At 38.9% G+C, this 13459-nt stretch overlaps 1 protein-coding gene across 1 annotated transcript in view; it reads right to left on the reverse strand.

Moving 5' to 3' along the window:
* NF1 (neurofibromin 1) overlaps positions 1-13459 on the reverse strand; it is a 5218972-nt gene that overhangs the window by 1496592 nt on the left and 3708921 nt on the right. The window lies entirely within an intron of this gene.

Here is a 13459-nt window from a genome sequence, read left to right on the forward strand (position 1 = left end):
AGAAGCAGAACACTGTAGCCAATCAAAAAAGCAAGCTTACTAGTCAAGTTACTTGACAAGAAGTACAGGATAAGATAACACTACGGAAATGGGATATGGGGGGATTAATGATCAACCAAATAGAAGTCAACCCAGTAGTAGGCCATCTAAACCCTGTATAGAAATCCTCAACCCACAATACTGGAAAGGTGGTTCTGGCGACTTCTCCAATGAAAAAAAGGAAGTGTAAGGACAAAAAAAAATTTGCAAAGAAACCATTTGTACTAGGAGTTATACCTATCCTGCCATCAGATGCATCTGGAAAGAGTTAATAAAGTAAGGGCTTAACACAAAAGATGTTCCCTTGTTAGAGACTGAAGGCATGAAGAGAAGGTCATAACCCATAAGAAACTGCAGCACACTGTAAGAATGAATGATGACCTGCAAAAGGAGAATGACTTAAAGGAACCCACCAACACACACGCATACCTCTTATCTCTAGAAGATAGTATGGATTTTAAGTGCATTACACAGACCAAAGGTAACCTTACAGTTTTAACCACTTTAGTTCAATTTTTTCTCATTCCTAAATACTTCTGGTATCCAATTAGTTAAGACTTCTGTATTCCTTAAAGTACAGTTTAAGCATTCTCAGCTCAACTACTCACCAATGATATTTTTGTTGACACTGTTCGGTGCAACTCAACAAATTAATGATTCTACTTACAATGACTTGTTATACAGGTTGTACCAGAATAATTATTGTACCATATTCTATGAACTCAACTTTATTTTTGTATCGACTATATACACATGGACACATTTTAATTCTGTTTCATTATCTATTTGGCCTGGGTCGTGCCTGAAAAGGGTCCAATGACCAATGCACCTACCCGGTTAACACATTGGAAATAAAAATGCTTTTAATTAAATCTTTAAATGCAGTTGTTACAGTGTAGAACAGTAGATACAGCAATATGTTTTTCACAGGAGCTTATTTTTTGAAGTGAAACAATTAATTTTGAAGTCAGATGTTGCAGAAGCGTCTAAGCCAAAGAAAAAACAAACAATTTAGAAGCTTTTGGTATATTGGTCATAGTATGGCCATGAAATAATACCGCTCCAGACAAGATTACACATCTTTTGCAAGCAGTTTTAAAATACACTAAGGAAGATAAATAAAAATATGGAATACATACTGTACTAACAAAGAATTATCTCTGCAACAACACAGGAGAACACAACTATGACACGTGCACTTTGAAATCAAGCATAGACTATAAACATTTAATCTAGTCAGTGATGCTATGTATACCATGATCAAGATTTACAACATTTACAGTGTGGTGACTCAATGGCCTACTTCAGAAGCTGCAAATGCAGTTGTCGTTTTGCTGAGATAAAGTATCTCTAGTGTGGCTTTAACTTAAGGAGTTAATACAAATGATAACGTCAACTACTACTAAGCATAGCATTCTTGGGCTTACTGGTGCTTTAAGGTTATCTGTCCAGTTTGTGATTCAATGCAAAAGGAAAGCATATTTATACATCCTCAAGGCACTAAATGGTTTTCAAAAATAGCTAAGAAAATTGTCAAATGAAAGGTAGCAGCAGTTGGCATGTAACAATGGCTGACATCCTAAGATGCCAAAACCGAACTGTAAACAGAGGATCATTGCATGGTTGCAGTTACAACTGAAATCAGCAATACACAAGTAATGTTTGTCCAGCTATGTCACCATTCTATTCCTCATAAAATGTTTGGATTTCTGGCATATCACTGAGGGCTGAAATAACTAAATAATGTCATACATTTGAGTTTCAGACTTCATTTCCTTCAGAAAATGTATGCTAAAACAAATTCTGTTATTCTAACAACTTTCTAAGTCTATAAGAGCAGTACTTAAAATCTGTCCCTATTTTGGGGTCTACACATTATTTTAGGCTCTGTCCAGATTTGTTGTGCTAAGAGGTTGAAAGGTATGCATGTCACTAAAGTGGTTTCTTCTCTTTGTCTACGTAACATAGTTCTCGTTATTTGATAATCTAACTTGCTGATCAATGCCTACTGATGGAATTCACTATGAGAAATAAAAGGATATCTTCAATGGTAAAGACAATGGAATGAAAATGTTAATTTCAACTGTGCCTAGACATAGGAAGTTTTCTTCTGTGGAACCAAATTATAACAATAGTATTTGTTTAGCTGTATGTATTTCCCATTTGTTTGGCTTGTGTGTTCTCAGTGTTAATTAATCTTGATGGTTAATGTTTCTTTTAAAGAGTTCTGTAAATGGCAATCATCTTTTCTTCGTACAGATGTAGAAATAATACTGATTTCAACTATACCCTGATTCAGGAAATGTTCCTCTATGGAATAGAATGATTAAAATATATACCTGTGACATTAGCACATCTTCTCCATGAGCACTCTATGACCACACTGGCACATTCTGTTATGTTAAAAATATGGATGGTATGAAAAACTGTCTTATATTTTAATTTTTCTCTATCGGTAACTAACTATTCAAAAAGGATCATGACTGCCTAACAAATATTGACCCCATGTTCTCATTACTTAACTAAACTTAGAAAATGTAAACTAAGGTCTCATGCATAACTAAAAAGTGAATTCCAAATCTTGGTATAATAAAATGTTCCATTAAGGAAGTGGATTCTCCTGGAAAAGGTACATGTCAGTAAATGAGATCAAAGCAGTATAGCCATGCAACTGGTTCTGTTGACGGGTATTAAGCTTTGACTATGACCCAAGTTTGAATAACAGCTTGGGTGCTTCAAAAGCCACGGAGACCGTGTGTGTGGGGGACAGGGAGGGATGAGTGGCTAATGCTGGCTCATCCCTCCTGGGTGGAAGGAGACGGTGGCTCCAGTACTCCTGTGCAAGCAGAGGTTTTCCCATTACCAATGGCTGAAGGGTTGGGGCATGGTGATCCCAAGCCAGCTCCAGCAGTCCTCATATGTATTTGTGTGTGTGTGTGTGTGTGCATGTGTGTGTGCTGCAGACGGAAGAAGCACGGGGTGCCCCTGAGGTGCTCACATCAGCCACCATGGGCAGGGTTAAGCAATCTAAAAGGCCCTCAGTGCCAGGTTGCCAGCAAGAGCGCAAACCACATACCACAGTTGTCTGTATGACATAACCACAGCCTGCACTCCCTCCGATGGGTAATACTCAAAATGGCAAAATCAACTGGCTGTGCTCATGGTTGGGGAAAGACACTTGATGGTCAGCAGGAATGCTTGGAAAAAGCAAGAAGAAAAAGAAGTGATGCAACTACATACACCCACAAAAATCCGTTCATTTCCTTAATCAAGGCACAGAATGAACTAATGCTCTCACTTATCTGTAAAAAAAAAAAAAAAAAAACTAAGGACTAATAATAGACTGGCCAAATAAGGCATGGTCATTCTTTATGGTTTCATCCATGCCATTCCTGAAAATAAAAGGTTAGTAAAATACTTCAAATGTGAGAATGTTGAGAATTTTGTCAATTTCAGTTGAAAAAAGTTAAAGAAATCTGTCTTTAAATTTATAACACAGTTCAGAGAATAACTTTAACACTGATTAAATAAATATAATTGTGAATTAAAGTTAAACAAGCTATTAAACTGTTTAACATTTTTTCAGTTTATTTTTATGAAGGGCAGTATCTTGTTACTGTGCCTAGCAAAAAAATTGAGGGATGTGGATTTTAAGCCCAGTTAATACAAAACAAATTAATATTATTACTTTAATCATAGCTAGCTAAGGCAAAATTACCACTATTCAATGTTTTACTACTTGTTAGATAGCATTTCATTTTGCTGATTCCTAATGTTCATGCTGCCTTACAGTCAGACTTCCTACATAGACCATTTTGTAATATCTATACCAGCTTTCAATACTGCAACAATGGCAGTAAAAAGATTCAGTTATAGTTACTTTCGGTTAACACTATGTGTTGGTCTTACAAGATGAATAAATCATACGGCATACTTTTATTAAAGAAACATCTTCTTATAAAGTTGCAAAACAAACCTACAACTAAATGGGGCAGAAATATCTAGTATTCTCAGCAGCAAGTGGACATCCAAAATAATGAAAAATTATGCAAAAACTGCACATCTGAAAAACCTAAGGTAGAGTCAGGGATGGCCCAAGTTGCTGTTTGTCTTTTCGTTTTTTTTCCCGGTAAGGGGCCGCCACAGCGGAACTCCGGTCCGCTAATGATTGGCAGTAGACTTTTACGAAACGCCAAGGTGCCAGCTCGACGCCCAACCTTCAATGAAGGCACGCCCATTTACACACGCATGTCCAAGTTGTAACAAGGGAAATACAGAGCAGTTACTGAAAAATGGAAAGGCTGTTGGTGCAGGTGACATACCTGTGGGAAGCATGGAGGTGTTTAGGAGAAATGGCAGTGGAGTTTTTAGCCAGACTGTTTAATGAAACCTTGGAAAGTGAGCGGATGCCTGAGGAGTAAAGTGTTATGGTACCGACTTTTAAGAATAAGGGTGATGTTCAGAGCTGAAGTAACTACAGAGGGGATAAAACTGATCGGCCACAGAATGCAGTTATGGGAAAGAGTAATGGACACTTGGTTAAGAAGGGAGGTGATGATTAGTGAGCAGCAGTATGGTTTCATGCCAGGAAAGAGCACTACAGATGCGATGTTTGCTCTGAGAGTGTTGATGGAAAAGTATAGAGAAAGTAAGAAGGAGTTGCACTGTGTCTTTGTGGATGTAGAGAAAGCGTATGACAGGGTGCCTAGAGAGGAGTTGTGGTATTGTTTGAGGAAGTCGGGGGTGGCAGAGAAGTATGTAAAAGTGGTACAGGATAAGTACAATGGTAGTGTGACAGTGGTGAGGGTCTGCGGTAAGAGTGACGGATGCATTTAAGGTGGAGGTGGGATAATATCAAGGATGAGGTCTGAACCTTTTCTTATCTGCAATGGTGATGGACAGGTTGACAAACGAGATCAGACAGGAGTCCCCGTGGACTATGATATTTGCAGATGACATTGTGATCTGTTGTGAGAGTAGGGAACAGGTTGAGGAGACCCTGGAGAGGTAGAGGTGTGCTCTAGAAAGGAGAGGACTGAACGTCAGCAGGACTAAGACAGAATGCGTGTGTGTGAATGAGAGGGAGGATAGATGAATGATGAGGATGTAGGGAGTACAGGTGGAAAAGGTGGATGAGTTTAAATACTTGGGATCAACAGTTCAATAAATGTTTTAAATTCAAAACTGCGTGATCAGAGCAACATAGAGGTGTAAACTAAATTACAAGACAGTAGCACAAAATGCTGCTTTCAGTTGGAAAGTGATGTATTTGCTACAACTGGTCCATGTTACACTATCATTACTTTACAGTGTTACTAACTGCTGGGAAAAGGAGAATACATAATTATGGTGCGTCTCTGATACAGAAAGTATGGTACTGAATGAGAGACAGAACCAAGATGAAATACATTACTGTAATTAAAATCTCAGTCTTCTGTTCAAAACGTATAAGTTTACCCATCAGAAAGTGATTATTAAAGGGGGATAAAGGCAGACTCTGTACAGTAACTGAAGCCTGCCATCACGTGATTAAAGTTAAAAGATCAGCAAAATGCAGTGTATGCATGCGCAGGGATAATCTGTGTGTGAAAGCAAATGATCCATCACAGTTAAATATTCATTGATTTGGCCTGTAACAGGATGGGAGGGAGAGTGTGTGTGCGGGCGAGAGACAGAAAGGTCACCCAGTGAAAACAGTCTGTGTACGACAGTGACTGATCATAGCTTTCATTTGATCAGTCTGGCTTGTCAGGGGTAATGTCAAGTATTTAAAAAAAAAATACTACCACAACTTTTATCTGTACAAAGATCACGCAACTTACAAAGCTTGGGGGGGTGGCATAGTGGGTAAGGTGTTTACCTTACAGACATGAGATGCAGGGTTTGATTCTCAGATGGGACAACTGGCTAGGCTTACAATGACCCACAAGAGCAATTAGGCAGGTATTAACCTATCAGAGAAGCAGGTGATTACATTTCAGTGTTTGAGAAATACCTCTGCCTTGTCTTGTGGACTACAACTCAGCCAACAGTGACAAAGTGGGGTTGGCATAATGGTTAAGGTGTTTAACTATCTCCTTGGTAGTGAAAATTATCATGTTTAAAACAGTCTGCAAAGGTAGCTAGTCTAGTACATACCTATGAATCTATATCTATGAACTAAAGGAAGCAATCCTATCAAAAAGAGACACATTCTACTCAGTCTGTAGAAAGGAATTTAAATTGCTGCTGCTTCTTAGAACTGTATGTACAAAATGACTTAACATGTTTTTGCTTTCAGAACTGTTGTCATATCAGAATGTCACAAACACGTTACATAAAATCATAAAAATATTGCAGTCTTGCACCACGAGAACTACAAACATTATTAATCTGCTCCTAAAAGTGACAGTTCCAAGCATATGAAATATTTAGATGTACAAAATATGCATAATGGTCAATCCACTGCAGACTATAACTGAATATACAGATTTGTTTTGTACAAGTCTTATTAGAGATTGTCAAACTGATTCAGAGATATAACCTGCACTGCAGGTAACCCTGAGAGGCATACATGGTCATTACATTGTGCCTGGGTGACAAAGCTGTACTTTATTCACTTTCTATAAAGTCTAGGTATATGACTTCTGTTCACAGTAAGGAATGCAATGGAGGCCTTCGAACAGAGTTAGCATTGTAACATAAGTAAAAATCAGACACATTTCTCCACAGAAGTGGGTTTCTATCACCGGAAAGATGTAAACATTCCCGTATGAAACAGACTCAATTTGTTCAGACAGCTTAGATGCTTAATCATATGCAAGTTTTACAAACAGCAATTACTGGCAAAGGAGATTGACCTAAATGCCTCTTATACACAGGCACATGCAACCATTTCACTGTCATTTATGACCCCCACATACCACTCACTGGGGAAAAACAAGGACTAAGGGTGGTCATTCCTTCCCAGCACCCCTTGAAGGCTCAACACCACCAAGCGGCAACACAGTCACTAATCTAACTATGGTCACATGGGTCACAGATAATGCTTTATTCCTCCAAGCCACCAAGCTGGTTAGTTTGAGATGTGTGGATGACAGCCTTAGAATCAACACACTAGTAACTGGCACCCCTATGCATAGCTAAGTGTAATACCAAAGTGTTTTAGGATTGTACTGTGGTATTCAAAGGGATTGCTCCAGTCCCCAAGATGCAAAGATCTGAGTTAATGTATGTAAGATGAGGGGGGGGGGGGGGGGGGTACAATGAGGTACAGGACTTTTTTTTTTTTTTTTTTTTTTAAGTTTCTGGTATTTATGCAAATAGTTGGTTACAACAACCACAAGGCTGTTATGAGGTCTATATCAGTTCAACGAAACAGCTCATCGAATACAACGACCTCGAAGTCTAACCACGAAATCTACAAACATCTAAAGCTCAGAACAGCAAATTTTTTCCCTGGGAAAAAATTCACTGGTCCGAGAAAAACACACACAACACAAGCACACCAAAAAAAAAAACAGCAATCCACACACATACACTTAAAATCCTACAACTAACCCTACACTAAACTGTACATACAGTACTATCTATCCACTATCCTTAACCCAAACCCTAACCTTACGGTCCATCACTATCGCACACTCACCTCACCCACGCCCTAACCCTAACTCACATACCCTGCCCTAACCCTAAAGTCCGTCACTATCGCACACTCCCCTCGCTCGTGTGCCCTAACCCTAACTCACATACCCCGCCCTAACCTTAAAGTCGATCACTATAGCACACTCACCTCACCTGCGCCCTAACCCTAACTCACATACCCTCCAACCCTAACGTCCACACAATTGCACACTTACTTGAACCCAACCCATAACTTTCCACCATAGTGCTGAAAATAGCGAAGCCACAGAAACGGAAAATCAAATTATTTCCCTAGGAAAAATTTTGGTTATCTGCAGCTTCGCTATTTTCAGCATTCGTGGTTTTCGGTTCGATATTGGACCATTCGAAGTATTAACACTCCGATGATCTAATATAGACCCGCTGTTATAAATGTTGACCACAGAAAGCATGCATTTTTTCAAGGAGCCATATGGTGTTTGCCATGAGAAGTACTGGTATAGCGCTGATATTTACAGTGTGTGTATTTCTTAATGCGTGCTTTGTTTATGATCGAGTGTTTAGGGGGGAGGCATGAGTGTACATACATTCTCTAATGGACTGGCATAGAGTCTAACAACAGTTCTTGACTTATGTCTACTGTTGGCCAGGTTACAGTGTTTCCAACAACTCTGAACATGACTCAAGAGAGTACTGGAAATAGACTGCACACTAAGGAACTAGAAATACAGTAACCATGGAGAGTATGGGGGATTCAGATTTAAATGGCAACAGTTCTGAGCTCACTCTGGGGTCAAATTGATCTATTCTGTACATCCAGTATAACATAAAACTGAAATTAAATTCTAAACTTAACTGGCTTATAAAATCAGCTGCAGCAATTAGAATAAGGCAATATACAACGTAACAAATGCAAAAGAAATGGAGAAATGAAGGAGCCCATTTACTAGTACAAAGTGTGTAACAAATACCCAAGTAAAACCTACACATAGAATTACCAAATTCAAAAGAGAAAAGCTACCCTATCAAATGTGGATGGTAAAGTCATCAGTATTAGCCTTGCAAAGCTGAAAAGTTATATACGAAACCAAGGATTTAAACCTTGGCCTGTTATTTACTAATACTGTCACTGAAACAGACACAAAAAATAAGTCATTTGGCACTGAAAAAAAATTCCAAGAAGATAGAAATTACTACATTAAACAATAAGTTAGGTTTCATAAATGCAAAAAATAAAGTACAGCAGGACTACATAAACTGGTAATAGCACATGGAAGAATGATGATCCACTCCCATTCATCTCAGTTCTGGGAAAGGGGGAAGTTATGATTGTAGATGTCCTCTGCCTCTGATGACAGGGAACATTCATGAAAGTTGTTTCAGTGTGTTTTCAATTCTGAGCCTTATCACAAAATTCAGAAAGGAACGTTCAAGGCAGTACAACTCTGTGCAAGCATCCCCACCATAACAGTCCATCTACAAGGAGAAGTCACTATAATGACAAATCATAACATTTCAGTTTATCAACCATGAGAATAAGTTTATTTCCAACTACAGATTGTGAAAGCAGTAGCACACTTCCTATAAGAAAACAATGTACAGTTTTGTACTGGATAAGTACAGACACAAACAGGTGTGACACTACCTTATATATATTCTACAATGTTACACACGCTGTTTCTTCCAGACAATGTTCTATGCAAGAAAGTGCATTTGTAATAGATAAACAGCCATGTGTAGATTAATTCAAAGGAATGTGTTCTTATTTGCATCCATGAAATGCTAAGTGTGCACTAAATCAGTATACTAATCCAACATACGTTGTTATTTGAGACTACTCAATACAATATGTGCAGATTACATTAAAATAAAATCTCAGAATTAGAAGACATTTCTTAACTCTGTGATCCCATTATCCATCTTGATTAGCATTAAAAATAAAAACATACTAAGAATAAAGAAAGCAGAAGCCGCGGTGGTACAGCGGTAGTGTTGTTGCCTCGCAGCAAGAGGTTCTCCTGTTCGATTCTTGGCTGGAGTGCCTTCTGTGTGAACTCTGCATGTCCTCCCCGCGGTAGAGTGGCCCCTGAAAGACATGTGTAAATGGGCGTGCCTTCGCTGAAGGTTGGGCATCGGGCTGGCAACTCGGCACCATAAAGAAATCTACTGCCAATCATTAGCAGACCGGAGTTCGGCTGTGCCGACCCCTAACCGGGAAAAAGCTGAAAAGGCAAACAAAACTAAGAAAAAAGAAAGTCCTAGAACCAGGTCGCACTATAGGAAACAGCACAGTGCTGTGAAACTGAAACTCAGTAAAAACAATATAAACAAGTTATTAAAATCAAGACAAAAACCTGTAACACTGAAACACTAAAAATATAAGGGGAAGCACAAGTCCCCCTAGAAATGGATATGTACAAATTAAAAACTTAGTTTATTTTGAATGAAATGGGTAAAATTTAAGTCTAATAAGGGAAACATTTTGCAAGCACTGTCAACACATATTTCCTAGTTTCACTAAAATGAACATGTGGTGCTGAACCAGAGGAGTGTTATCAGGAAACCTTGTGGTCAAAAGGAAAATGCTGCACTGTGAAGCTGATTCCTTTCTGGGATGAAAAAGGAGGAGGGCTCCCAAGTCTTCTTTTTCTTGAAATGCTTTAGTTAGAGGCTGATGCAGGAATAGCCTTGCTGCTGCCTATACTCATATATATGCTGGTCTGAAAGATTTTCCCAGTGAGAGCAAAACAATCTCCTCTTTTGAGATAATCTAAGCATAAAAGGGATATGGGAATTGGTCTGTTTGAAATGGGAGGAAAGAACCATTCACAGTAAGATAAATATGAGCTACTCCACTACAGAAACATCAGGCTCAGAAGATGCTTTCACTTTTAAAAATAATTTTGGAATGCACTTCAGGCTGCAATGACATTGGTGCCAACAAAGGTGCCTGGTTTAGCTTACATAAAAGGCATCAACACAGCAGAGGCTTGATACGCACAAATTAGCTTCATAACCCTTGCCAGACTCAAAGGAACCTTCATAATGCAAACAGGAGGAAAAGTCTGAAGCAGATGTAATATTCCACTTCTAACAGATAAAAGATCACATGCAAACTTTTTCTTTGGCCTCTTCTTTTTGTTGTCATTATGCTCTCATCCTTTAAAGTTGGTTTTCTAATTCTAAAATACATAGTTTTCAATTTAGATACATCAGTCCACTTAGGATTTAAGTGGCTGTATTTTTATTTACAGTATACAGTTACCAAATTACCTCCAGACTGTGTCATGTGCTGGCACCTTTGATGATGACACTGGGGGAATAATCAGAGTATAGTGCAATACCTCAAGACAGTGAACTAAAGAGTACTGCTATGCCAGACAGGTTGCTTAGTCAAGCTGACATTCCCCAACATAGCAGTTCCACTTGCACATCAGAATTGGTACTGCTGTCACGCAGCCCTGGGTCTGATGCAGAAGTGCAGCTGCTTGGCCATGAAGCTGTCCAGTGCAGGGAAGCCACCTACAGGGTACCAGTCAGCATACCTTCATTCTCCCCATCAGGGGACAGGTTTATATGGTCAGTGGCCCACCAGGAAATTAAATCTTTTTTTTTTTCGCAACAGAATGCTGCGTGTCTTCATCACAAGCATTTGGTAGATAGCTTACACTACCCTGAACCACCCACTCATGAGTGTATTCCCATGTCACCTGTACGACAGCATAGTCACTATAATTTTATTCTCCACATCCAAGATGAGAAGATGAGGGACAGGTTTACATGGTCTCAAGCCCACTAGGGAATTCAATCATTTTTTTTAAATAGAACACTGCATGCCACCACCACAGGCATTTGGATGAATGTCTTAAAGGGACAATCCCAGGGATTTTTTGTTTTGATTCAGCCTTTGTTTACTTTTCAAGTTTGCCTTTCTGAGCATGCTCACCTGTGGCTGAGGGGGGTAGGGGAAGTGTGCCTGCAGGAAGCTTCAAAGGAGTTAGCCACATTCCATCTCAAATTGCAGCTCTACTGACAACAGCTTTCCATGTGAGCCATTCATTGGTGTAATCTGTGCATTTTATCCATTCAGAAAAGTAGCCTTTCAGACATTTTACGACCAGACTGCTGCTGCTACTCTAGAAAGCACAGCAGTAATGCAATTCTTATAAAGAGACATTATTTTGTTTCTAAAATCAGTTGTTTACCAGACTATTTTGTTTACCTTTTAGTGTAGTGTAAGTCACATATTCACACAGAGTCAGAATTTTCAGACAAGCTTGTGTGCATACTGCAGGTTAGATTTCACAAACTTCACTGTTGGATGTTTATGATAGGAACTGCTTAGAATTTACAGTTTGTTGTTTTGAACTTCCCTCCCCTACCCAGAGACTATTAGTTGAATGACTGGTTTAGCAGTAGCCTGAGATGCTATCTAGTCAAACTCAAACCTGCAGCCTTTGCAGCAGTGAAATTACATCTTTAGTATGTGCTTGCTTTTTGTAAAACTTAGTGGAAAGATTATCCCAACTTAGGCAATTGTATTTTATTTTGTTTGCTTTTGTTTTATGTTAGTTGCTACATGCTTTTTCCCTTCACTGGTAATTATTTGTCATATGTTCTGCAACAGTGTTGCTTATTAGTGCATGTACTCATGCAGACATATATTTATAACACAGTTTCTCCACATTTCACAGGAAGCATTGCTTTGGACATTTTCGTCTTGGAAACAAATCCCCTGAGTTGCAAATATCCTAAGATTCTAGAAGAATAAAATCTTATAATAGTAAAAAAAAATATGTCAGATAACTGTGAAATTGAATCTTGTTACTGTACTAAAAGTATTTTCCCATTAGGTGACACCCTTCATGAATCACTCGCAGTGACTGTCTGTATAATATGGATTCCATTCCACTGAATTTATTTTCTTTATCTTTCTCTTTATCTTTATCTTTCCTGCATTGTGGTAAAATGTTTGGATCATTCACTCTTTTGCTGAATATTTGACTGCAGTAGAGTTGCACTGGTTACCATTTGAAAGTTGAGGTAAATGCAGTCTCTCTATTTCCCTATCTGTGTGCATAAGTATGTATGAAATATGTAATCTAAGTTTATATTCATGTGGTTGTAAAACCACAGCCTTGCTATGTCTTACTGACCGGCTTGTAATTCAAGGCATTCTTGACTGTCAGTCAAATTTGTATATGCTGGATATTTAATTGCTGTTTGTCTTTCGGCTTTTTCCCGGTAAGGGGTCACCACAGCGGAACTCCGGTCTGCTAATGATTGGCAGTAGATTTTTATGAAACGCCGAGGTGCCAACTCAACGCCCAACCTTCAACAAAGGCTTGCCCATTTATGCACGCATGTCTTTCGAACGCTACCCAACTGCGGGGAGGACATGCAGACTCCACACAGAAGGCACTGCCAAGCCAAGCTGAGAATCGAACGGGAGAACCTCTTACTGTGAGGTAACCACACTACCACTGTACCACTGTGGAATCATGCTGGATATTTAATAATGTGTGTATTTTATTAGACCTTTGTATGCAGCGACCTACTTGTTGTAGGCTGGATATGTAATAATGCATGCATTTTATTAGACCTTTGTATGCAGCGACCTACTTGTTGTAGGCTGGATATGTAATAATGCGTGCATTTTATTAGGCCTTGGCATGCAGTGCACCTACTTGTTTTAATGGTATACTTCACCTGTAATATTGGAATTCACATAACTTTTCTCAAACTTGGCTTTTTTGCAACTTAAATGGCTGTGCTGATGAGACCACTTACCCCCTTATCAAGATGGAAATAGATAATA

The sequence above is a fragment of the Protopterus annectens genome, chromosome 13.part0, assembly GCF_019279795.1.
Source record: "Protopterus annectens isolate FY-2018-M chromosome 13.part0, PAN1.0, whole genome shotgun sequence".
NCBI classification, from domain to species: Eukaryota; Metazoa; Chordata; order Ceratodontiformes; family Protopteridae; genus Protopterus; species Protopterus annectens.